The sequence below is a fragment of the Pleurodeles waltl genome, chromosome 6 (assembly GCF_031143425.1).
Source record: "Pleurodeles waltl isolate 20211129_DDA chromosome 6, aPleWal1.hap1.20221129, whole genome shotgun sequence".
Taxonomy (NCBI): Eukaryota; Metazoa; Chordata; class Amphibia; order Caudata; family Salamandridae; genus Pleurodeles; species Pleurodeles waltl.
In genome coordinates, this window is record NC_090445.1 from 961,126,665 (window position 1) to 961,153,365 (window position 26,701).

Sequence of the window (26,701 nt, forward strand, 5' to 3'; positions counted from 1 at the left end):
TCGTGAGCTCCACTGCCTCCTCCTCAATCCTGGATCCCTCTGCAATGGGACACCAACACCACCCTCACCACAACATCCTCTTCCTCACAGAAACCCGGCTCAATACTGCCTCAGCATCTGAGCTACAAGATCATTCACCACGACTGCATCAACAAACACAGAGGTAGAATCACCATCATCTACAAAAAACCAATCCAGTGCACTACCACGACAGACGAACACACATCAATTAGGGAACACCTCCATTTCCAGCTCATATTAGATGACAATAACACAATCATAGTCACCCTCAGTCATGGACCCCCAGGACCCTGCCCCAGTTTCTGTGACACCACTCCCGATTTTATCCCTCCCTAAGCCATCAACACTGAACATTACATCTTCCTTGGAGACCTCAATTTCCACCTTGATGACCCCAACGAAGCCAACACCACCAACCTAATAGAAAGCATGAACAACATTGGCCTAACTCAGATAGTCACTGACCCAACACATATCGTAGGACACACGCTGGACCACATCTTCTCAGCCAGTAACAGAATCAAATACAGCCACATCACTGAGCTCACCTGGTTAGACCACACCATCATCCATTTTACCTACACACTGGCTCCTAGCCATGCTCACTGTAGCTGGAACAAAGTATCTGAAAGCCAATGCATCAATGCCCTCAACTTCTCCCCCTCAGACACCTCCTTGGACAGTGAACAAGCCATCGAAAACTTCACCTCCTGGATCTCCAACACAGTTGACCTCACCATAACCTCTAAATCTAACAGACATGCCAAATAAGCCAGCTAGTACACCCTAGAACTAATAATCTTGAAACAGATCTGCAAACAACTGGAAAGAAAGGAGGCGCACCACCAAGAAGCCCACCAACTGGACCGCTTTCAAGAACTCACTCAGCTGGTACCACAGACTCCTGAAAGGCTCCAAAAGGAGTACCTTAACCAACCACATCCAAGTCAACTCCAAACACAGCAAAGACTCTTCAGCATCATCACAGAAATTTCAAATCCCTCAGTTGCGGAAAACAGCATCATTCCTTCCCAGGACCTCTGCGACGCCCTCGCCGACTACTTCCATAACAAAACCTGCCACCACTAATTCCCTCAGCCACCTTGACCCTGCAGACTCCCCTGGCAGCCTCCAAATCACCAGGTGGAATCAGCTCATCACCTAAAACACCACTGAAATCATGCTCTCTGTCCAATCAGTAGCTCCCTTGGACCCCTGCCCTCACTACATATTCAACCTCAGAATTAACACCCTCAGCCCCAAACTCACAGACATCTTCCAAACATCCATCACTTCAGCCACCTACCCGAATGAATGGAAACCATTGGAATCAAACCCCTCCTCAAGAAACCTTCTGCTGACCCCAATAAGCTCAAAAACTACTGACTGATCTCCCCACTCCTTTTTCATGCCAAAGTCCTTGAGAACTCTATTCAACCAGCAACTCATGAAATAGCTAAAGGGTAACAATCTTTTGGACACTACCTAAACAGGTGTCCGCTGCAATCACAGCAACAAAACAACGCGCTCATTGACGCCATGGGCGACATCAGAACACTCCTGGAACAAAGAGAATCAGTTGCTCTCATCCTCCTTGACCTCAGCTTTCGACATCATCTCCCACCATAACCTAATCAAAACGTTCCACCAGATCAGCATCCAAGATGGTGCCCTCAAGTGAATTGCATCATTCCTATCCGACAGAATTCAAAGAGACTTCCTACCACCCTTCTCATCAAAGCCCAAGAAAATTATCTGCAGCATCCTCCAAGGCTTATTCCTCAGCCCCATCCTCTTCAATGCCTACATAACCTCCTTGGCCAACATCATCAGGAACTATGACCTCAACATCATATCATACACCAATGACACCCAGAACATCTTCTCACTATCTAAAGACCCCAAGGCCATCTTCCACCTATGCATGACCAGCATCGCCAGCTGGATGCAAGACAACTGCCTCAAGCTCAACACAGACAAAACTGTAGCCATGATCTTCAGAAGAACCACCTCACCATGGGATGGCTCCTGGTGGCCTGACAACCTGAGACCTCCCTACAACCCCCCTATGGACCAAGCCCCCAAAACGTCAGCATGAAGAGCAAGGTCATCCCAGGGTCCTTGGCCTGCTTCCTCACCCTCATTATGCTATGCAAGATCTTCGGTTTCCACCAGACGCACCTTCACACAAGCCCTTGCTACCAGCTGCCTGGACCATTGCAGCGCTCTGTACGCTATAATCACATCACACCTCATGAAGAGACTACAAATCATACAGAACTCAGCAGCTAGACCCATCCTAAAGCTCCCCAGATAGACCCACATCATCCCACACCTGAGGAAACTCAACTGGCAACTCGTAAATAAAAGATGCCAATTCAACATGCTGACCCACGCCCACAAAGCCCTTCACAACCATGTACCACCACCTCAGCTTCTACCTTCCCTCCAGAACCCTGCACTCCACCTCCCTTTTCGTCGTCCACACCCCTGCATCTGACGCTGCAATAGCAGAGGCCACTCCCTCTCCTACTTTGCCTCAAAAGCCTGTAACAGCCTCCCTATCCACCTCTGAACAGCACCCTTCCCCCAGGAATTCAGAAGGGGGCTTAAGACCTGGCTCTTGGACTGACACATGGAGCTGCTTGACACGGTGCCTGGATACTCTCATAGATGTTTACCGTGCTATACAAATCCTAATTGATTTATTGATACTGTTTGTGGTGTTGTCATTTAAAGTTTAACAAAAGCGAGTTGCAACACACTAGGCGGCACACTGCCAAGGTGCAACCCTTTGTCCTGTTCTCAGTTTTACAGTCGCTTTACAGCACAGGAAAAAGAAACAAAAATATAACAATTTTAAATAACAACTTCTCTTTTTCAGTTTTTATGTTCACAAACTTCCGATTAATGGACGAACATGTATGCACGCTATCAGCATTTACCACTAATTTGACACTATGCATGTCATCAATTGGCAGTTGTTGGAAAATGGGTTATTGGTAGGGCAGGTAGGTTCCTACACCTAGCAACAAGCCACAAACCTCCACATAAGTACAGTTAGGTCTCAGTAAATTAATCCCAGCTCTACCCTTGGTAGCTTGGCATCGAGCGTCAAGGCTTAACTTAGGAGACAAAGTGTAAAGCATTCAAATATCACAAAACAGTAATTAAATAAAACACAGGAAACAGTTTAAAAATCCAAAACCAATTTATAAAAATAGCTTATATTTTTATCTTTAAAATGACATAAAAACGATTAAAATCGGTTCAGGGGAACCGGAGATATGAATTTTTAAAGTATTATTATTTTCTAGCGCTTAGAAACAAAAAGCGCCAATCGGGTCATCTGGTTGCACCAGGACCGGGGCAAAGTCAAACTTTCAGGCCGACCGCGATGGAGCCCTGCTCGGCTACAAGTCGCGGGAGGCCTCGGTTAAAAAGTTACCTTCTGACTTAGTCTCTTTTTTGATGTTTTTCTTCCCCGGGACGAACCTGCCAGTTGGATCCGACCTCCTGGAGCCCTTGTCCGGATACGCGAAGTCGGTTTCCTCGGTGGTGATTTTTACCTTCGGACTTAGTCGTTTTTTCGAGATGAAAATCCTTCGACCGGGGTAAACCTGGATCTTGATCCGACGTCCGTGGAGCCCTTCTCGGATACGATGGCTGGAAGGTCCCGGTCAACTTTTTACCTTCGGACTTAGTCTCTTTTTCGGATGTTTTTCTTTACCGGGACGAACCACGAAGTCAGGCCGGGTCGCGGTTGAGGCAAGCCGGCTAGAATTTCCGCGGCGGGTCGGTCCCTCTCTGGAGCTTTTTTACAAAATTTGTCAAATCTTCTCCAAACTTCTGGGGCTTCACCCAGATGTTCTTTTAAGGTTCTTTTGGGGTCCACAGCTCACCCCAAGGGTCCAGAAGTTCTGTGATGGTCCTTGGGGGGTGCGGACTTCAACTCCCAGAATGCACCTGGCGCAAACTCCTTTTTGGCCACTGGACAGTGGTCAGCTGGTCGCTTTCTTCAGGAGTTGGTGCAGGGGACTCTGGTTTAGCAATTTTTCACCTGTAGCAAACAGGGAGTCCCTCCTTGAACCAGTTGAAGCCAGGCAAAGTCCTTCTTGTGGTGAAGCCCAAGTGTGCAGCTGGTGCAGTCTTTCTGAGTGCAGGTTCCAGGTGCAGGCCAGGGGTCCAGCAGGGCAGTCCTTCTTCTTCTTTAGTTCCTTTCTTGTTGAATTCTGGAGGGGATCTGAGGTGTGGGTGCAGGTCTGCCAGTTTTATCCTTGCTCCTGGGTGAAAAGCAGGGGGGCCCTGGTTCTCCAATCAGGGACAGGGTCGTCCCCCTGTGATGACCACTTCCTGGGAAGTGTGGCAAAAATCCATCCCAGAAGGCAACAGTCTCTAAAAATCCAACATGGATGAATCTGATTTTTGGAGGTTACATCTGGCTGAGCCCACCCACTGGTGTGGCTAAAAATCATAAACACACCCCTCTCCTGCCCTCTCCTAATCTAATCAAGGGGGCACCTAGCTGTCTGGGGTTGCAGGATGTGGGGGTGTTGCTGGGTGCTGCAAATGTCCTTCTCTGCCTTTGAAGACCAGTTTGGCAGCCCTCCCCCTTCCTGCCTCACCATCTGCTGAGGGGAGATTCTCTCCCCCAAGCACATTCCTTTGTGTGAAGTCAGGCCACTTCACACCTCATCAAAGTAGCCTGGCAGAAGCTGCTGCAGGCTGGCCAATCAGAGCACAGCAGCAAAAACAATGCAGAGCTGAAATTGGCAACTTTTTAGGTAAAGTCTAAACTTTTTACCTGAACTAGTTATATTAAATCCAACAACTGGAAGTTGTAGGATTTATTACAACAATTAATTTGATACCAAATTCTTGGTATGCAACATTTAAGGAGACTTTAAAATTTAAAATAAAGTCTGCCCATTCTAGCCTATGAAGGCCATTTACTTCAATGAGGGAAAAAAAAATTTGACTGTTTTTACCTCACCAGGGCTTAAAAATCTATTTTTATAAAGTTCCTGCTTATAGTTACATGGCACCCAGCCCTAGGGGCACATAGGGCACACCTTAGGGGTGACTTATATGTAAAAATAAGGTAGTTTAAGACTTTGGAAGTACCTTTAATTCCAAAGTCGAATTTGCATATAACTTTAATTTAAAAGCAGCCAGCAAGGCAGGCTTGCTTTTAAAATGACACTGGGCACCTCAGCAATGCACCTAGGTGTGCACCACCTATGCTGTGGTCCCTAAACCTACATGCCCTACCATATACTAGGGACTTATAGGTAGGTTAACTTAGCCAATTATAATTAGCCTAATTTGCATAACCTTTTTACACAGAGCACAGGCCCTGGGACTGGTTAGCAGTACCCAGGGCACCATCAGAGTCAGGAAAACACCAGCATAAAGGGGAAAATGGGGGCAAAAAGTTATGGGGCCTCTGCAATCAGCCCTAGTTTCTCACAGCAGTAAAATGAAAATTATTTCTACATTACCTAAAGCTTTACACTTTTAAGAGGAGATGTGCAAAAATCTCAAGACCAGTGCTTTACCGTCGCCAAATGTTTTGTCTTTCCCTGGGCCATCATGTTAGCCAGAACCAACAAAATGACGGATCGGAAAAACATGAATATTTTCCTGCCCTCTTTGTATTTCAGAAAAATGGCATCCCCATTATCTGACACATTTTTATACATAATATGCTGCATTTAATAAGGGTATTTCCTGTTTATAGTCTTGAGATCCATAACCCATAAATAGGCCAAATCCCAAAATAATATATATCCGAGCTAGCATGGAGCTGGATCGAAAGCATTCTTCGAGAGGAAGTGTGAATTCTTATATGGAAAGACCATTGCAAAAATATATTTTAACTGCGGACACGAAATAGGTACTCCATTCACCAGAAGTAGTGTTGCTTGAATACCTTCTTTCAGAGGTGGAAGAAAATGTTATAAAGCTATTAGTTCACGCTGTCTAAGCAGTTATTGATGTACAACACGAACGTCTTCCGGAGTCCGGCAATTTAAACATAAAAATATCATAACCGGTTTTTCCTTCAACTTTATGCTCGGGTAATTCTTCTCAGGACACGTTTAGCAGTATTTAATTTGTGTTATGATTACGACTGGACATTACAATTAGGCATTTCAAGGGACTGGAACCGTTTTTGACATGTGATGTAACCCAGATTAAGTCTACAAAGAAAGAACAGTGGTTCCTTCGGGAACTCCCCATAAACAAACACGAAGGGTAATTGAATAAGCACGTAACAATTTGATAACGTGCAATAATTTGATATCCAATCAATATTTACAAATAGTATTAGAAGTACATGAATTAAAAAAAAACAAGGAATGCAATTTTAAATACGTAATTTAATCAATCATCAATCTAATTTATTCCTACAATAATGATAAAGCGAGGTGCTACAGTGCAAAGAAAAAGTGAACATCCCCGTGCTTAATGCGGTGAATAGTGTAAACAAACCATTCAATACAGGCATTAGAGTGCTTGACAGTCACACTGATTTGAGTCTATATCTTGTTATGCTTGAAGTTAGGTGTGTAATAGTCCCATCAATGGGAAAGGGACTGTCCAATTTTAGGAATTAGCATCAACGTTTCGACCCCCATAGCGAACTAGGCAAATGTCATCCTGAGAAATGTGTCAAGGAAGCTTTAGTGATAGCAAACTTTAAAAAGCAAATAAAAAAGCAATGACAGAAAGCCATTGGAAAACATTGGCACTCAATGCATGGAATTACAGTAAAAGGTATTTAGAAATTGCTTACCTAGTGAAGAAAGGGCAAAATTCTTAAGAATGAGCACAAACATGTACACTAACATGGCGTTAGTGACGTCACTAATTCTGGATGGAAAAGAGAAGTGGAAAGAACATAAGTAGTCTAAGGATTACTTACTTACCAAGTAGGAAAGGCAATGCCCTTTAACTGCTTATCATATATTGTGAACTAATGTGTCTTGTATAAAGTGGATAGAAAAGGGAGCCTGTAAAAGTAGATGGCATGTTGCCAAGCCATGAATTCAAAAGAAGGCAAAGGATCCCCTTTTTAAAAAATTTATATGAGTAAGATGTGAAACAGATTTACCACGGTCTGCAAAAGTAAAAGTGTTGGATAGTTCCTGGGGTAGACAATGCTGGACGCAATAAGGAGCACCACAGAAATGTGAATTTATTTAGATATGGCTTCTAACGGGATCCTCTTCGAAGCTGCCTCTTCTCCACCTGTTCTCCCTCCCCCAACCGTCTCACATCTGCTGTATTCTCTGTATGTGTTCACCTTCCAGAACTATTGGGAGCACACACTGAGAATACCAGACATCATATATATATATATATATATATATATATATATATGCATATATATTTTATATATATATTTATATATATATATATATATATATATATAGTCCAAACAGGAAAAGCCCAAGCACCAGTCCATGTTAAAATCCAAGCATTTAATAGCATTTCTGAGCAGCAAGACAAAAAATCCTGACACGTTTCAGCAACAGCATGCCTTGTTCACAGGTAAGTAAGAGCAGGTGTGAGTGAACCAGTGCTTTTTAAATACACAGTCATGTGACTTCAATAACCAAACTCCAACTCCCATAATGCACAGTTCCATATAAATAACCTCCTGAACTGGAGCGCTTAATTTCCATATAGTTTCAATAGCGTCACAGGCACTTCGGTTCACCATACAAATGTTCTTCTGTGCATTAGGTATCCATTACTTGATAGTACACTTTCTTTTACAGTTGCTGCCCAGCATGATAACAGCAATACAAGGAAGACCCTGGGTCTGTGGCCCCTTAGGGAGCAGGAGGTGACAATAATAGTTTTATGGAAGGGGCCCGACTCGTTCACCTTCATGCAAATAAGGCATTTATCAAAGAAATATATTGTGATGGAGGTGAGCAAGGGACAGGAGGGAGACAGTGTGCCTCACCTCTTACTTTTCATGTATTCCTTGTATTGCTGTTATCATGCTGGGCAGCAACTGTAAAAGAAAGTGGACTATCAAGTAAAGGATACCTAATGCACAGAAGAACATTTGTATGGTGAACTGAAGTGCATGTGACGCTATTGCAGCTATATGGAAATTAAGCGTTCCAGTTCAGGAAGTTATTTATATGGAACTGTGCATTATGGGTGTTGGAGTTTGGTTATTGAAGTCACATGACTGTGTATTTAAAAAGCACTGGCTCACTCACACCTGCTCTTACTTACCTGGGAACAAGGCATGCTGTTGCCGAAACACGTCAGGATTTTTTGTCTTGCTGCTCAGAAATGCTATTAAATGCTTGGATTTTAACATGGATGGTGCCTGGGCTTTTCATGTTTGGGAGATATTTTCTGTGGGATGCTTCGCCCCAGTAACCCAGGCTGCCCTGCAGGGTCTGTGGCCCCTTACGGAGCAGGAGGTGACAATAATATAAATATAAATATATATATATATATACATATATATAAGAAACATCGCACAAATTTCCTTGTTTTTCTTCTGTTTATTTCATGATAGGGGAAAGCGACCAACCCAGCTAAGATCTCTTCATCATATGCGGGTTTCCTTTTGATTCTACATTTCAATTCTCCTCTTAGCAACATGTCGCTAGGATACTTCACATCCATTTTGCAACGATAACTGTGTATTTTCGTTTAGAACTCTATTGAATCATTCCAATAAACTGTTTTCACGAGGATGCCCAATCTCTCTTTTTATATGCTTCACCCCACAACGTATTAAGTAATTTTCTAATTCATCTGAATTGAATTGTGGACCATTACCTGTCACCAGTTCTTCAGGATAGCCTTCTCTCCCCTACACTTCCTCACAGAAATCTACAACCATACGTGATCTAATGTCACACAATACTGACCTCAGGCCATTTGGAATAATAATCAATCATTACTACAACACATATTCTTCCACATCCTTCCATTTTGTATGGCCCACAGAAATCCATCCATATTTTCTTCCATGGTTTACTTGGAAATGGGACAAGAACAACAGACGTATCTCTCACAAATTGTGACTTGTCACTGGAGGCATACTCCTGATATCCTCTGACATACCATTCCACATCACTTTCCACACTAGGCCACCAAAAATCTTCTCTAGTTTTTCTTTTCATACATGACATTCCACCATACCTCTCATGCAAAATCTATAACACCCTTTTCCTCAACTCTTGTGGCACAACAAATTTGTCTCCTCTTTTTATAATCCCATCTTGTTCTCACAACTCATCCCAAACATTTTTGTAGTTCATACCAATTTTGTTCATCACTCATCTTTGATCATCCTTCTGGTAAATATCGTTTTATCATCCGCATTTCTTAATCTTTCATTACTGTGGCTTTCCATTCAACTTCAGGAATAGCTTTAATCCTTGCATCAACAATGTCAGCTACCATCCACTCATCATGCTCTTCATCATCATTTGCCTCTGAAGGTAGTCTTGACAGACAATTTGCATTTACGTTTGATAAACCAGGCACATATAGGGGGTCATTTCGACCCTGGCGGACGGCGGTGAAGCGGCGATAAGACTGCCAACAGGCTGGCGGTCTAAAAAATGAGATTTTGACCATGGCGGTTACCGCCATGGCCAACCGCCGCTTCACCGTTCTGCCCGCCAGGGCGGGGACGACCGCCGGGCTGGAGACCTGGATCTCCAGCCCGGCGGTCGTCACTATACCGCCGGCGGTATCACAACCCGCCTGACCCGGCTTACCGCCATGGATTTCATGCGGTTTGGGACCGCCATGAAATCCATGGCGGTAAGCTCTATCAGTGCCAGGGAATCCCTTCCCTGGCACTAATAGGGGTCACCCCCACCCCCACCTCCACCCCGACTCCCTCCCCTACCCCCCCACCACCCCTGCCACCCCCCAAAGGTGGCAGGACCCCCCTCCCCACCCGATCCCCAACATTTCGGCACACATACACACATACACGCACGCATTCATGAACGCACTCATTCACATACACACAACACCCCCGCATTCATGCACGCACTCATTCACATACACACAACACCCCCGCATTCATGCACGCACTCATTCACATACACACAACACCCCTGCATTCATGCACGCACTCATTCACATACACACAACACCCCCGCATTCATGCACGCACTCACACGCCCCCTCAACATACACATACGCACACCCCCATGCATGCACACAACACAAAACACCCCCCACCCCCCTTCCCTAACGGACGATCACCTTACCTGTTCCGGTGATCCTCCGGGAGGGAACAGGACCCATGGGGGCAGCTCCGCCAACACCGCAACGCCAACAGAACTCCGCCACAATGAATCACAGGACGTGATTCACTGGGCGATGTTCTGTTGGCGTGGCGGTGGAGCTACCTCCACTTCCCCGCCTGCCGCCAGTATGGCTGTTGGCGGCTCTCCGTCCGTAAAAGGACGGAGCGCTGCCAACGGTCATAATGGCCCGTGCGGAAGACCGCCAGCACTGGCGGTCTTCCGTACGGCGGTCTCTCGGCAGTCTTCGGAAAAGACCGCTGAGGTCGTAATGGCCACCATAATGTAATAACCATATATGCCTGTAACCTATAAATCCATTTAGCAATTCTGGTAGATGCTTGCCCTGCCTTCTTTGTCATAAATATGTCTATTAATGGCTTATCATCATTTCGCAATTCGAACTTCCTTCCCCACACATAACTTCTGAAATGCTACTCCCCCCACCAGCATGCAAGTACTTCCTTCTCTATGGTAGAATAACTTGGTTCCGCACCTCTTAGTGTTCTCGACGCAAATGTTACTACTCTTTTTTTTCCCCATTGCTTACTTGCATTAATACTGCTGCCAAACCGCACACACTCATGTCAGTAGGTATTATAGTGTGTTCTTGGACTTCAAATGGTTTAAATTCCACAGCATTTATAATATTCGTCTTCAATTCTTCAAATGCTTTTTGACATTTTTCCTTCCATTCATACCTTTGTCCTTTCTTCATAAATTCAAGCAACGGTTGTGCAATATTTGCAAAATCTTTTACAAATGTAGCATAATATTTATCCAGCACTAGGAAAGATCTTAATTGATCCTTGTTACCTGGACATGGTGCTTTCTCAATATCCTCCATTAACTTCATTTGGATTTTATTTCTTCATAAGATATGGTGTGACCTAAATATTCAACACTTTGCTGGGCAAATTTGCGTTTCCTAATTTCTACAGTGAGCCCAGCATTTTCTAATCTTTTACATACATTTTTCAAAAGGTCATCATGACTTCCTTTGTTCTCTCCCACACCAGAATATCATCCTGGAAAAATCTTACATTCTCCATGTCATCTAGGAGCTTCTGCATTACTCTTTGGAAAACAGCTGAAGCAGATGCAAGTCAAAATGGCATACAAATTTACCTAAATGCACCTTCAGGAGTTATAAAAGAAGTTAGATGTCTAAAATCAGGGTGTAACATTATCTGGCGATAAGCATTTGACAAATCAAGCATGGAATACACCTTGTCACCCTTCATGCTTGCTAATAACTGATTTATGTTGGGGATGGGGTGTCGATCTACCCACATGTTATCATTCAGATCCCTCAAATCAACACACATCCTAATTTTTCCATTTGGTTTCTTAGCTATAAGCACTGGACTTATCCATTCTGATGAGTCTATATTTTTGAGTACACCCAGTTCTAAAAGTTTGTTTAGTTCTGCTTTCAATTCCTCCCTCAATACTGAAGGCGCACTCCTAACCTTATTAACTTTTGCTGTGGCACCATTCTTTAATATAATTTTGTGCATGAATTTATTCAAACACCTTCAATTGCTTCCAAAAAGATTTGGAAATTCAACTTTCCATTTCATCATGTCTTCGTTCTCCACCGCCAAGACCTGTTCTTCAGTATTAGGATTCATCATTATATTCAACATTCTTTGTTACGTCCACCCTAATAAACAACAACCGCTTTCCATCACAAACACCCAACATGTGGTTTTCCTTTGTTTAGAAAACAATTCTGTTTGGAAACAGCCCACTATCTGTAACTTATTTACAGCATACCCAAACAACACTACATTAGTCACAGATAATTCTATTTTCCCCAACTTGTGCCACGTCTCTTGATTAATTAACGAATATGCTGAACATGAATCTGCCCACATTTGTACCATAACGCCATTCATTGATACTGTACATTTAGGAGGGTTATACTCATCTTGTTTTAACATATTAATGACGTTTCCTGATTCTGTAGTACGTTTTGCATCATCACACACCTGCTCTACCCCATCCTGCAACATTCACACTTCAATGTCATCTGTTGAGGAACTTTAATTGCCTTCCTCATATCTACTCTGTATTAAATAAAAATGTCCTTTGTACATAGGTTTCCTTTGACTACATGCCCATGAAAGGTGTCCAATTTTGTTATAATTGAAACATTTGTTTTTAATTGCAGGACAATTCTTTGATAACTCCATGTGCTTGTTGCTACCGCACGCATAACAAATACTTCTTTCTTCACTAAAAAGCTTTCCACACTTGTTTACAGATTTTTTGTACTTATCCTCTCTTCTTACTTCTTGAATTGTTGTATTGTGTGAGTCCTTTTTCTCTAACTCCCTTACATAGCGAGTGGTATCCTCAATTCTTTTAGTTACCATTATGGATTTATCTAAAGGCGGATCCTTTAAATGTAACAACTTTTCTTGTATTTTAACACTTTTAGTGCAGTTGATTAATTGGTCACTTATAATTTCTTCGTGTAACCCTTTAAAGTTACATATAACTGCTAGTGTACGCATATCACTAACATATTCATCAACAGATTTCCTAGAAGCTTGTGCCCTATAAACATCTTCCTCTTCTCTTTCCTCATCAGAACCTTCTTCACCTTCAGTGTTTGAGTACACACAGGCATTGTCTTAAGTCCCTTTCTTCCTTTCACCCATAAACTAAGTTCCAATGATGCTAGCTTTCTATTTGCCATACAAATAGCACCTCCCAAGGCTTCTAAAAAAGTTTCAAAGGCCTCTCGCCAATCTTCCCATGACATCACAGGATCTCCTGGGGTAGCTTAAAACACCGGGGGGCAATTGATTGTATTTTCTTTCTACAAATATATATTATTATAAGTGTAAAACTTTTAAATTCCCTACTTATGTATATCTTCTCTCTCTCCTATATAAATAAATATATATATATATATATATATATGTAACACCTTTAAATCTCTTATATATGTATAACATATGTATAACACTTTTAAAACTAAAAAAAACTAACTAATATAATAAAAGTAGTCACCGCTGTCTGTACTCCTTTTAATATAATAAATTAACATAAAAGAAGTGGTCACCATCGTTTGATATGGAGCATTCATACTTCCTGTTTAAATGCTATCTGTTCCGATTTTTAGCGGTAGACCATTCTCCTAATGAACAGCAAAGAGAATCATCCCAATGTTGGAAAATGGCTGACACAGAGTCACGTCACATTTGTTTTTTAAAGAAATTGCATTGTAATCCACTGGTTGACACGGATACCTGACGGTTCCTTACTTGAAGATAACCAATATAATAGACGTGGCAGGGCGTCTCTCAGCTTCTGCGCATGCATGCCCTGTTGCCATGGATACCTGACGGCTATTTCCTTTGGACATAAACAAACACAGTAGCGCGTCCTTTAGGATTCAGCGCGTATCTGCCATGTTTGTACAACAACACTCCTCAATGTAAGCAAACAGCGTGTGTGCTCTAGTGCGTGTCGGCCGCCTTCAAAATGTCTCAAAAGGCCCAAAATGTCCTGGCTCCTCTCTAACACCAGGTGAGCATGCTGCACTTGAATCCATAGCTCTTGCACAAAGCGCTGCCTCCACACAAAGCACCATATAACGCAGCACTACATGATCAGGTTAACTAAATTTGAATTCCTCCTCTTCTATACAAATCCACTGTATCTTTTACTTGCATAATTCCACCATACATATCCAGCATTACTAGAACACACATCCAGTAAAATGATACAGCAGTCTTTTAGAGATCAACAGTTTTTTTTTTTTTCTCACCTTCTCAGGCCCACTTGCGTGAAATCAGGGTTGGTCCACATAAAGGCATGTATGGACAGATCCCATCCTCGTCACGACTTGAAAGAAATATTGCACATATTTTTTTGTTTTTCTTCCGTTTATTTCAAGATAAGTGAAAGCAACCAACCCAGCCAAGATCAGCTGGTTTCCTTTTGATTCTATGTTCCAATTCTCCTCTTAGCAACATGTTGCTAGGATGCATCACATCCATATAACTATGCACAATACAACAATATATATATATATATATATATATATATATATATATATATATATATATATATAGATATGGCAGTCACCAGTAGGTAGTTATAGTTAGAACCTAGTTTCCACATTAAAAAAACATTTTTGTGACTTGGCTATATCTTTGGTGCTGTTTGATGAAACTTCACAAAGAAGTTTGAAAAAAAAGTGTTAAGCTGGGTCTTGTTGTGCATGGAAAGTTTCTTGGTGACCCGTCAAGCGGGGGCCGATTAAAAGGGGGATCAAAAAAGTGTGTTTCCCAGAGTAATTCCCGTAGACTCACCTGCAGCCAGAACCTCTGGATGGAATTACACCATATTTGGCTATTTGTAGCAGCTCCCTGTGTGTGGAAGCAATGTCAGCACAGGGTCCTGACACTTTCTCTCTCTTTTTCCCATGGGATGGGAGCGAGAGAGAGATTGTTTGTGCAATGTTCTCGCACAACAAGGACTTCAAAGCATTACCCCAACAAGATGTTTGGTGTGAATGTTATAGTTATGTTTTGATGCACACTGGAACAGTGTCTCATCTGGCCTACTGGAAAAGCTCTTTGACTATCACTCAGTAGGTTGAATGTTCAAATTCTGGTATCTCATGGCAGTGTGTCTGTTTATTTATTTTTGTCTTTCATGTTAAACATTGCTAGTGATGGAACATTTATGTGTTTTTGGCATTACAAATAATTGCCTTTAAATGTTGTAGATATGTCTGGGCAATGCACAGTAAGGAGTCACCTGTGGCCTAGTGGTTAAGGTATCAGGACCATATTGGTGATCTGCAATTCAGAGTCAGATGTGTGTCTCAATACATGAAACCACTTTCTGTAGACAGTCTCTGGCCATAGCCATCCAATGGCTAAGGATATTCCTCTAAAGATCCAATTGTCTTTTATTATCACACAGGACTGAATTTCCCATACAGCTGTAAAATAATGTGAACACAAAGGAAAAACAATCAAAAGAGATTCTATAAGGATATGAAAAAATCTATCCAGGCTTGTAGTAGCCATTACTCCCTTCAGGATAAACAATAGAGTAATGGTGCTTGTAATAATTTTAAATTCAAAAGCCATCTTTCAAGAACGAAAATAGATATGATCAATCCATCTGCAATAAATGGGGGTAACAACAAAAATAGAAATCAAAACACTCAAAAGAGCTCACATCTTATCACCAATTCTCGTTCAGGCAGGGGGTACAGGCAGCCAAAACCAGGCCTCACAAATGAACAAATAATTACTCATCTATGGTCATCCCGGCAGGGACCATACATCATGATTATCAAATCAATTTTGATTCAAGACTTCTTAATTCAGCTAACCTATTACCTTCAAGGGGATGTTTGACTACGGTGTCAAGGGCAAAATATTGCACCAATTTCTAATCACTGGCACATTCCTCATTAAAATGTCTAGCAGTGCTATGAGAAGTGTCATTGTTAGTGATGGCCCACCAGTGTTCAGAATGCATTATTTAACTGCAAACATGGTTGAAGCCATGTACCATTTTCCGCACGGGCAAATGATGGTGTAAACAACATAATCAGTGGTGCAAGTGATGAATTTAGTTATTATCTAGTTAAGATCTGTTCGAGCTAGTGTGGGTTCCTTTACAATCCTGCTAAATCTTCAAGCTTTGCAATGATCGCAAAATTTAAATCACTTGTCGAGACACAACAAAGTACCAGTATCGACCTGTAAAAAACTGTGCACCAGTAGGTCCTTAAAAGAAGTCTTCCTTTGGTAAGTAACCGAGGGACGTGTTCCTACCCTGGCTTTTAAAATAGAGTCTTGTGTTAGATTGTCCCACATGTGACATAAAGTCCTTATCAGGCCTGGGGAAATCTGGGTATACCAAGTGATAAAATGAATGGGATTTTGTTCAGATTCCTTGTCGGGGAGGAGTTGATCTGTCCAGTGGCGGATCTCTATCTACTTTTCTTGCCTTCATCTTTACTAATTGAAGTACTTAGAGTATCCCCTAGCTCTGAAATGTTTTATCATACAATCCTTTGCTTTGTTTGGATATAGTCATCCTCCAAAATGCAGTTACGCTTTGCCTGGAGGAACTCACTATAAGGGATACTCTACCTGAAATTGGGGGAGGATTACTGCATGCCTGTAGAATGGACTTTCCCGCAGTTTCCTTCCTGTGTAATGTAGTCTAAAGAGCAGTATCTACCACTGTCAACTTTATGTCTAGAAAATCAATACTTCGCTTACTGTACGTCATATTAAATCTCAAATTCAAATTATTAGATTTTAACGCTGAAGCAAACTGTTGTGATATCTTCCCCGCACCCTTCCAAATACAGAACACGTCATCTATATAACGCAGCCTAACTACAATGTAGGTAGCCCACTCTGCAGTGACAGGTTCACCAAAACACATGCTCATCCCACCAGCACACAACTAAAATATTATTTTTTCATATTTATTGAAGCTCATACAGATTAGATAAAACAAAAAATCCTGTGTGTTATATCAGTTATTAAATACAATATCATATAGCATTTATTTAAGATATGAATAATAGATTATCCCAAAAAATAAATAAAAGAAATACCAATTCCCATGGGTGGATGCAGACTGGATGATGCAATATCTCTAGTTTCCCTTAATTTGTACTACTACCCGGGGGCAAATGGTGAGACCAAATAACATTAAGGCCCTCATTCTAACCCCCGCGGTCTCGGACCGCCGGGGCCAGGGTCGGCGGGAGCACCGCCGACAGACCGGCGGTGCCCCGCAGGGCATTCTGACCGCGGCGGTTTGGCCGCGGTCAGAAAGGGTAAACCGGCGGTCTCCCGCCGGTTTACCGCTGCCCTTAGAATCCCCCATGGCGGCGCAGCTTGCTGCGCCGCCATGGGGGATTCTGACACCCCCTACCGCCATCCTGTTCCTGGCGGTTCTCCCGCCAGGAACAGGATGGCGGTAGGGGGTGCCGCGGGGCCCCTGAGGCCCCTGCCGTGCCCATGCCAATGTCATGGGCACGGCAGGGGCCCCCGTAAGAGGGCCCCACAAAGTATTTCAGTGTCTGCCTAGCAGACACTGAAATACGCGACGGGTGCAACTGCACCCGTCGCACCTTCCCACTACGCCGGCTCAATTCTGAGCCGGCATCTTAGTAGGAAGGTTGATTTGCCCTGGGCTGGCGGGCGGCCTTTTGGCGGCCGCCCGCCAGCCCAGGGCAAATCCCCAAATACCCTCAGCGGTCTTTCGACCGCGGAGCGGTATTTTGGTGGGGGAACTTCGCCGCCCGCCGAAGTCAGAATCACCCCCTAAATCTTTTAACACTTCCCACACGTTTAGCATAGGTGTCCTCAAAATTACGTATCCTTGCCATTTTCTCACCCCACCCATGCAGCGTGGGGACCCGGCTAGTACTCCAGTTTTGTAGGGTTAGTGATCTTGCCACTGCTAGAACAATTATAATATAACATTGCCCCACCTTAATGATTTTTTTTGGCTCTCCTTAGATACCCAAATAGCACCAATTCAGGTTCAGGAGTAATTGTGGCCTTCACTTCCTTACTTATATATGAAAAAACATTACCCCAGAAGTGACTCAATCTTGGGCATGTAAAAAATATGTGGGGCCAGCTACCTGTTCCAAACAGATGGAAGCGGAAACATTGATGTTGTACCTCAGACTACATCTTGTGCAAGACATTCGGAGTGTAATAAGCCATCCACCGTGAGAAGAAGGTCATCTTTTTTAAATTAGCTGCTCACAATGATTTGTACCCCAGTACAGAGATGACTTGATAGTCGCTGTCCATTAATCTGCATGCAGTACTCTCTTAGATTTGATCCAGATGCCTGGAGATGATAGATACCCTGCTTAGATATAATGTGGAACAATCTATACCAGTTGCCCATCCCGTGAGTGTGTTTTGGATTAACAAACACTCAATCTGATATGGTTCTTAATTTAGGCCATACGAACTAGAAAGAAGGTGGTAAAGCTGGAGATGGCTCCACCTGACATTGTCCCCTTGACTCTCACCCCTTTCTGTAACATTAACCCAGGGTGATAATCCTCCTTGAGCCACCAGATCCCCCAACTCTTCGTTCCCATGTGAAGCACAGAAGGACGCCACTGCCTTGGAGAGCAAAAGACCAAACTGAAATCTGCAAGTAATGAAAGCCGTCCAATATCTGATACATTTTATAAACAGCCGACAATCTGCTACCCTATTTCTGTAACATCTATACCTGTTTTTTTTAGGTAACTTCTTGACTGTGATAAAAGCGGGTATATTTATCTCAGATTCCTGTACCATTTTCTTTAAAAAGTAATTATCCAGCACGCCCCCCCCCCCAGAAATCTAGCAACTAGATCCATAATGGGTGCCTGAAAATAAATACGGATATGTGGAAGGACTAATCTGCCCTGGTCCTTTCGTAGATGAAATACGATGACCTTGACTCTGGGGACCTTAATATGCCATGTAAAGCTCCTCAAGATAGAATCAAGTTCCTGAAAATATCTATTACTATCCTTGATTGGATCATTCAAGAACACAAACAGCAGCAGTGGCAAGATCTACATCCGATCGAAGTCAAAGGTGAAAGAGACTATCTAGCAAGTAAACCCTGGTCCTTCCTGTGCATTGGAACATATTACAGTTGAAATAGCTTTGAAAGGTCGCTAGTAGCCTATATACCCAGATACCTGACTGGGCCTTGATCCCTCGCCTGTAGATGTAGTAAAACCAGGAGGTCTTCAACAGAGGCATTGAACAACAATACCTCCCTCTTGTTAGAGTTCACTTTATAGCCTGTGACATCTACGTATTCTTCCAGTAGCTCAAATGCCAACCGTACATTGACTTTATCAGGCTTGAGATATAACACCATGTCGTTGGCAAATAACTTTAGTTTGGGCATCTCTTCCAATGGTGCAATCAACCCAGGTGTATCGCGTAACTTAATTGCCGGAGGCTCGTTGAAAAAAGCAAATAGTGTGGGAGAGAAAGGACACCCCTGGCAAGAACCTCTGTTAATGGAAATTTCCCCTACTATACTCAAGTTCACTATCACCTCGGCCTTTACCCCTTGATACAGAATTTTAGGCATGGCCACAAATTGTGAGGACAAGCCAAATTGCAGTAGGCATGAAAATAACATATCCCAAAAAACCATGTTGTATGCCTTCTCGGCGTCAACCATGACTGCCATCGCCGGTGTTTGGTTACACGAGAAAAAGTCAATGGCATGCGTCAAGAAGTTGGTGTTGGAGACCATAAATCAATTAGGGACAAAGCCAGTCTGATCCTGATGTATCAGTACTTGTGCAGCTGGTGGCACTCATGTTTTCCAAATTTTGGTCAGGAGCTTGAAGTGTGTATTGAGCAGAGTAATTGGTCTAATTTAATCAACATTTAGCTGGGTTTTACCTTTCTTGACAAAGCTTACTAACAAAGATTCTTTGATGTTGGGGACCGCCCCCCTTCTCTTACATGGTTGAAAAGTTCAGTAAGAAAAGGCATTAGTTCTTGAGCAAGTACCTTATAAAATTCTGAAGGAAAACCGTCAGTGCAACTCGCTTTTGCAGTGGGCATTGTTTCTAGAGCTTCCAGTACCTCGGAGTCTGAAATTTTCGTCAACATGGTCTAAGTTAGTGTAACAGATAACAGGGGTGTTGAGCTGAGATATTGTGCTATTTGAGCCTGAGGCACTTGATTTGTAGATTTGTATAAATTCCTAAAATGATTGATGAAAACCTGGGCTACATTGTGTTTCCCTGAGACCTTTTTGAGAGTGACAGGGTCCTGTATCTGCCACACCAGAGATTTATTTTCTTTGGCCTGAGTGAACCAAGCGAGAAGTTTACCTTTCTGTTGTCCTTCCTCATAAACTTGCTGTTTTAGAGCAATTGATTTCTTTTAATATGTAAAAATCCTGTAAATGTTGTTTGACCTGTTCCAGCTCTTTCTCAACGGGGCTCTGGCTGAGTGATTCCATGACTATCCTCATTTTGTTTCCAGAATAGATTGAAGTTTCTTGACCTGCTTGCAATGCTCCTTAAAACTACTTAGCTTTGTACGCAATAATATGGTGGTGGAAAGTGGCTGTGAAAGCCTCCCATATGGAAAACAGGGAAGCGGTATTCCTATTGATTTTAAAAAACTATTTTTAAATGCGTGCATTTCCTGTACCCACTCTTCAGGACAATAAGGCCCTATCGAGCTGCTACCCAGATCTTGTTTTGGGCTGGATGTCCAATTCAAATGACATTGACACCACTGAGTGATCTGAAAAAGCATTAGGCCTGATGTTCACTCCCAGAAATCTGAGCGTCTGGGATGCCAGGAAAGTTGAGACAAGATTTAGATTTTTAGCGCTGAGAATAATAAGTGTCTTGAGCTCTGGCTGGATCTTCCAGCCACCAAGGATCTAAGAGCCCAAAATCATTGTTTGTAGAGCAGTCAGCACCTGTTTAGTCTTGGGCTTCAGCTGCTTTCTAGACTTGTTAGATGTATCTAATGATAGTTCTTGAATAAAGTTAAAATCCGTCCTATCATCTATGGCCCTACTGACCCCATTGCAGTTTGGTATATAGCTGTCAAAGGACCAGATTCATCACTGATAGGGACGTAATAGTTTACCAATTTGAAACAGGTATCATTTACCCAAACCTTGATCTAGAGCCACCTACCCGATGTCCTGAATCACTTCTCTGACATGCCAGTTAATGCCCTTCCCTAAATGAATAGCTACTCTTAGAACTGCTATCCCTGAATAAAGAAAGTAAGAAGAAGAGAACTGCTTAGGAATAAAAAAAAATGAGTTATTGCTTTTCAAATGTGTTTCTTGGAGGAAACCTACCTGCGGAACTAGTGACAGTAGTCAACTTATAACATTACACAAACTGAGTCTCAGGCTAGACAACACATTTTTTAATGTAATCTGCAGCTATTATGACACTCCTCCACAAGACGATTCACAACTGAAATAATAATCTCAAAGAAGCTAATGTTTTTCATTTCCCCCTTTCCTACCTACCCCACCACCAGTGTCCAAGCCTCCCCCACCCCTGACACCCTTCGCTCTCCCCTGATCCCTGAGACCCTCCCTTCCTGCAGCTACTTGGGGAGATGCCCTCCCTCACCCCCCCCAAGTGCCACCCCACACTCCTCCATCCCCTCCCCCTTATAGATGGCACATTGACATGGTGCTGAGGCAGGATCATGAGGAAGCTGTGGCTGGAGAATGTTCCAAGACACACATCATTCATTAATCCAGTTTTCATAGTTCTCAAAAAAAAGAGGAAGCAGAGTCTCAGCTTTCACATATAGTTATTCGATTTGGATGGATCTGATCCAGGAACACCTTTCTGTGGTCTACTGAATGAAATATGTGCGCATGACCCTTGTATATCACTTTTAGTTTTGACTGTTGCACAATACCAGCTGTTTGCCTCGAGGGATTTAAAGCTATTAATAACCCACAACTAAATTTGTGTAACTGGGGGCGAAGCAGGTGCCCATCACTGTACCTGTTTATACAATTGCTTGTTAAAGATAAAGATGTTCTCTGTCAAGAGTGTGTGCTAAAATATTTATTCCACATGCAATGCCATCCTCATGTTGGATACTGGTATAGAGGATCTCTAGATCAAAGCAAACCATGGTGCAGGATTCTTTCCATTTGAGATCCTGAATTTTAGCGAGTAAGTTGTTCATATCCCATATGTAAGAAGTTACATTTTGTATGAAAGAACAAAACATGGTCTACATAAATTGAAGTATTTTCCAAAAAACACTTTTTTGATGAGACTATGGGGCGATCCAGAGGATGTGTCATGCTTTTGTGTATCTTAGGGAGCAGATAAAGTGTGGATAGAACAGGTGGTTCATTCTTCAAAAATTGCATCTCATCCCAAGTAAACAAGGGTTTCCTTGTACCAGTTATTCATCTGATCAAAGAATTTGCTTTGTACATTGACTTAATATTCATTGTCAATCTTTACATAACACTCACTATTCTCTAATTCACTGATACTCAAAGTACGGCCCGGGGGCCACATGTAGCCCTCCTGACCTTTACATGCGGCCTCAGGACAGCAGCAGTCACTGTGCTGCTGTTTACTCGACTCTGCACTAACATTAAAAAATATTAAATTAACAGGCAGATCTTTATTTAAATGTTAATGGAAGATAAAGAAAGGAATTAACTAGGTTGGCCTGCACTGCTTAGCTGTAGGAACACCTTTATTATTATCTTGAAGGCAAAACTGTAGAGATATGATAAGGTCTCTTAAAACTTCAAAATGTGTATTTCATTAACATGCAGAACCATTTCAAAGTAGTACATCACATTAGACCAGGGCATTAAGAAGTATTTTTTTTTTTTTAAGTGATAGTTTTCAAATATAAATTCAGAAACATTTAATCCTCCCTCCTTACCCCACCACCCAGATAGCAGAGGTAAGCCAGTTGTTATGTGCACTTTCTGGGTGACCTGGCTACCTATTTATTACACATGAACAACATTATAGTTAAATCAAACACAAGAGAAGGGTTTGTACAGTGCACATCCTGATGTAAAGCATTGTGAGGTCCACTTACATACGATACAGAAGAAAATTGTGTTAAAGTGAACTAGAACAATTGCATAGGATCGCACATTTTGGTAAAATAGGGAAGCTGCGATTAATCATAGGGTATCTGGTTTCACATTGTGCAATTCAGCCACTAGATGTGTATTCTTTGCTGGCCTCTACAACCACCATAGTGTCATAACTGCCCGCAAACGCCTTTGACTTCTACCCTGTTGCCATCAATGTGGCCTTCGGTCACACCACAGACCAAACTTGTGGCCCCTGGGAAAATGTTTGCGAGTACCAAAGCTCTAATTGTATCAAAGCTTCATTGACATAATCAGTTCTGAAGATAACATTCCCCCCTTTGTGTGAGGGTTTGATCACAGTGCCATAATCTTGTGTAAATTATTCACTGCTGCCCATTGCTGTTGACTCAAATTGTGTGCTTTTAATTTCTGTTTGCATAGTGACAGTTTGTCACCAGTCACCAAGTCACAAAATGCATCAATGTTGTCACTTGGTGTTTGGGGGACGAAATAAGATATGGCTTAAATTTAGTCTCACAGGCCCAATCAGTATCAATGCCATACTCCTTTGGTAAGTCTATCACAAATTCTGATCAAAAGGGTCACAACTGTCAAAATCATTAGTGTCTCCTGTATAATGACTTAAATTATGCAGTGCGTGGAATACCTCAGTATCCCACATTGACAAATTTGATACCTGTCCTCTGTTTGCTATCTGATCTGGTTGTGAAATATTCTTCTTAAGCATATGAAATGTATACAGTTTTACTTTCACAAAATGTGTATCCAACTGGAGTACTTTCTACTGGTTAGTTTGTAAGTGCTACCGCATTGGGTGAATGGCCAGTGTGCAGGAGGGAGTCCATGTGGTCCCCTCCCCCGGCCAATCTAGGCCCGGAGGTACCAGCCCAAGGGCCCACCCCTATTAAATGGGAAAGGGGGGCCACACGGCCCACCTCACTGGGCCAATCTCAGCCCCCAGGACTCCATCCTTGTGGCCCAGCCTTCATTAAATGAAAGAGGGGGGCGGCGCAGACCCCCCCTCCCTGGCCGATTGCAGCCCAGGGACCCCATCCCCCATGGCGTAGCCTTATATTACTTTTTGGGGGGGGGGGCGTGGTTCTATATGTTAGCAACATGGTCTGTAAAGCCATCCTCCAATAGAATCCCCCCTTAATTATCAATTAGATTGTTTATTTAATCACTATTAAATCTTTCAGTTTGTTCATTAGCTTCTGGATGAAGCACTGATATTCTTTTATGCAGTGTACCACATGTGGGAAACACTGTTCGACTAGTTTGCTAACAAATTAGGGACCATTATCAGACTCAATAAATTTGGGATCTCTACAAAATACCTCACCCAAAAATTCCACAATCACCTCAGAAGTAACTTTACCAACCAACCCACTCTCCGGCCATTTCAACAAATAACCTACTATGACTATAGCATAGTGCTATTGTTTGGAAAAACAGAGAAGGGACCAATGATATCTACACCCAATTGTTGCTATGGCCACTCAGGCAATTCCACAGGTATATACTCTGTCACTATTCCCTAGGCTCACTTATCATTGTTGGAACACAGAACACTAGATCTCACTCACTCATTTATTCATCATTATAGCAATACCTGATCATTAACATTGTGCTTGCAACCTTCTGGTATTAGATATGCCAAAACATCTCTCTTAGGCACATTGTGACAATTTAGACCTTAAACTAAAAGAAGGTATAATTTCATCTCCTCTCAAAATAACTCGATTCTCTTCTCCTAGTATTGCGCATACTCTATGGAAATTTTTGAACTCTCCAACAACATTTTTCTCTTTTTTCTCTGCTAGCCAGCCTTCAAGCATATTCATTGAATCTCTTCATCACACCTAGTTTCATTACAGCATTTTTCCTCTGATATAGCGAGTAAACCAATATAATTTTACTCCAATTCACTGACATCAGCAAAAGTATATTCCACTTCACACGTAGTCACATCTTCGATATCCTTAGGCTTCTCTACAACAGACAATCTGGACATGCAATCAGCATGCACATTATTATATCTAGGAACATACTTGCTGGAAATTGCCATTTCTGCAGAGTCACCCCCTAATGTTTTGCCTTTTAACCTCCACTTTTTGTTGAATCTTTGTGATGGCCTTAGGTCTCTGAGCACTTTACCACTGCTGACCAGTGCTAAAGTGCATGTGCTTCTCCACTAAACATGGTACCATTGGTGTATACACAATTGGCATATTTAATTTACTTGAAAGTTCCTTTTAAAGTGGTATACCACATAATGAGGACATTTAAATTAAATGCTACTAGGGGGCCTGCAGCACTGATTGTGCCACTCATTTAAGTAGCCCTGAAAACATGTCTCAGGCCTGCCACTGCAGAGCATGTGCGTGCAGTTTCACTGCCACTTCGACTTAGCATTCAAAACTCTTGCCAAGCCTTAAACTCCACTTTTATTATGTATATGTTCCTCTAAGGCAGGCTCCTATTAACCCTAATGGGAAGGTGTTATGTAAGTAAAATGCAGGACATGTACTTTTAAGTTTTAAATGTCCTCGTAATAAAAAACTCCCAAAGTCATTTCTAATTACTGTGAGGCCTACTCCTCTCACAGGACAGCATTAGAAATTCCTTAATATACTTTTAAGCTATAATTTATGATCAGAAAGAGTTAACTTTTTCATGTTTCATATCATTGGAATCGGATTTAACATTTCTATTTTAGAAACACCACTTTTAGAAAGCAGGCATTTCTCTGCTCTTACCACTTTGTGTACCTTGCAGCCTGTCTCTAATACACGTCTAGACTAGGTGACAGCTACACTTTGTACATTGCCTCTAGACAGCCACAAACACAGGAAGGGTAGGTGTGACAAGGGACTCATCTGCATTCATCTACATTCTGATGGGCCATTCTGGGTAGGAAGGGTCAAGGGGAGCTGACACTTACACTTCAATAGGGAACTACCAAAGGGCTGATTATTCCCTGTTGGTTGTCTGGAGCCAGGGCTAGGAAGAAAGGATCTCTATGCACTTCAAAGACCCTTCTTTGAAGTCACCTCATTTCAAAGGTACATTTGGTTATAAGAACTGGGGCTCTGACCCTAAAAAATCAGTGTACTACTGGACCTGGGAAGAATTCTGCTCAAATAAAGACTGCTGTGGATTGCCACTTTGCCTGGACTGACTGTTCTGAGGAACTGCTTCTCTGCTTTGCTGAGCTGCTTGCTGCTTGCTGATATCTGTCCTGCTGAGGCAAGGACTAGACCCATCTCATTTGAATCCAGAGTGACTCCAAAGGCTTGCTGGCTTGCCCTGTGTTTTCCTGCTTACTCAGGGGCATCAAAGACTGCCTGCAATTCTCCTGGTGCTGCTGGACTCTGCCATCTGTGGGTCCTCCCTTGCCTGATGTGCCTCCTGCAATACTGGGCTTCAGAAATGGGTTTTACCGCTGCTTTCTGCTCAAAACCAATGCATCATCATTGCACCAATTGAAACTGATGCATCGCTCCACTGATGCCGACACAGAGGGTTTTCAACTGTAGCAGATTCACAACCTTTGCAGCCTGATTGTGGCGTTCTGTGTGCTCGCATTGCGTTCATCTCTATGGAGCTTGACACTGACGCAGGACCTGACTGCATGTAAAATATCACTCAATTACCTTCACTTTTGCACCTCGAAATTGACGCTTGCTCCATACAAAGTACTTCTTCAGCAGACCCTGTGCATGGTC

The 26,701-nt window shown here is 42.5% G+C and overlaps 1 protein-coding gene across 1 annotated transcript in view; it reads right to left on the reverse strand.

Moving 5' to 3' along the window:
• DNTT (DNA nucleotidylexotransferase) overlaps positions 1 to 26,701 on the reverse strand; it is a 1,044,127-nt gene that overhangs the window by 495,840 nt on the left and 521,586 nt on the right. The gene's annotated exons all lie outside the window — the stretch shown is intronic.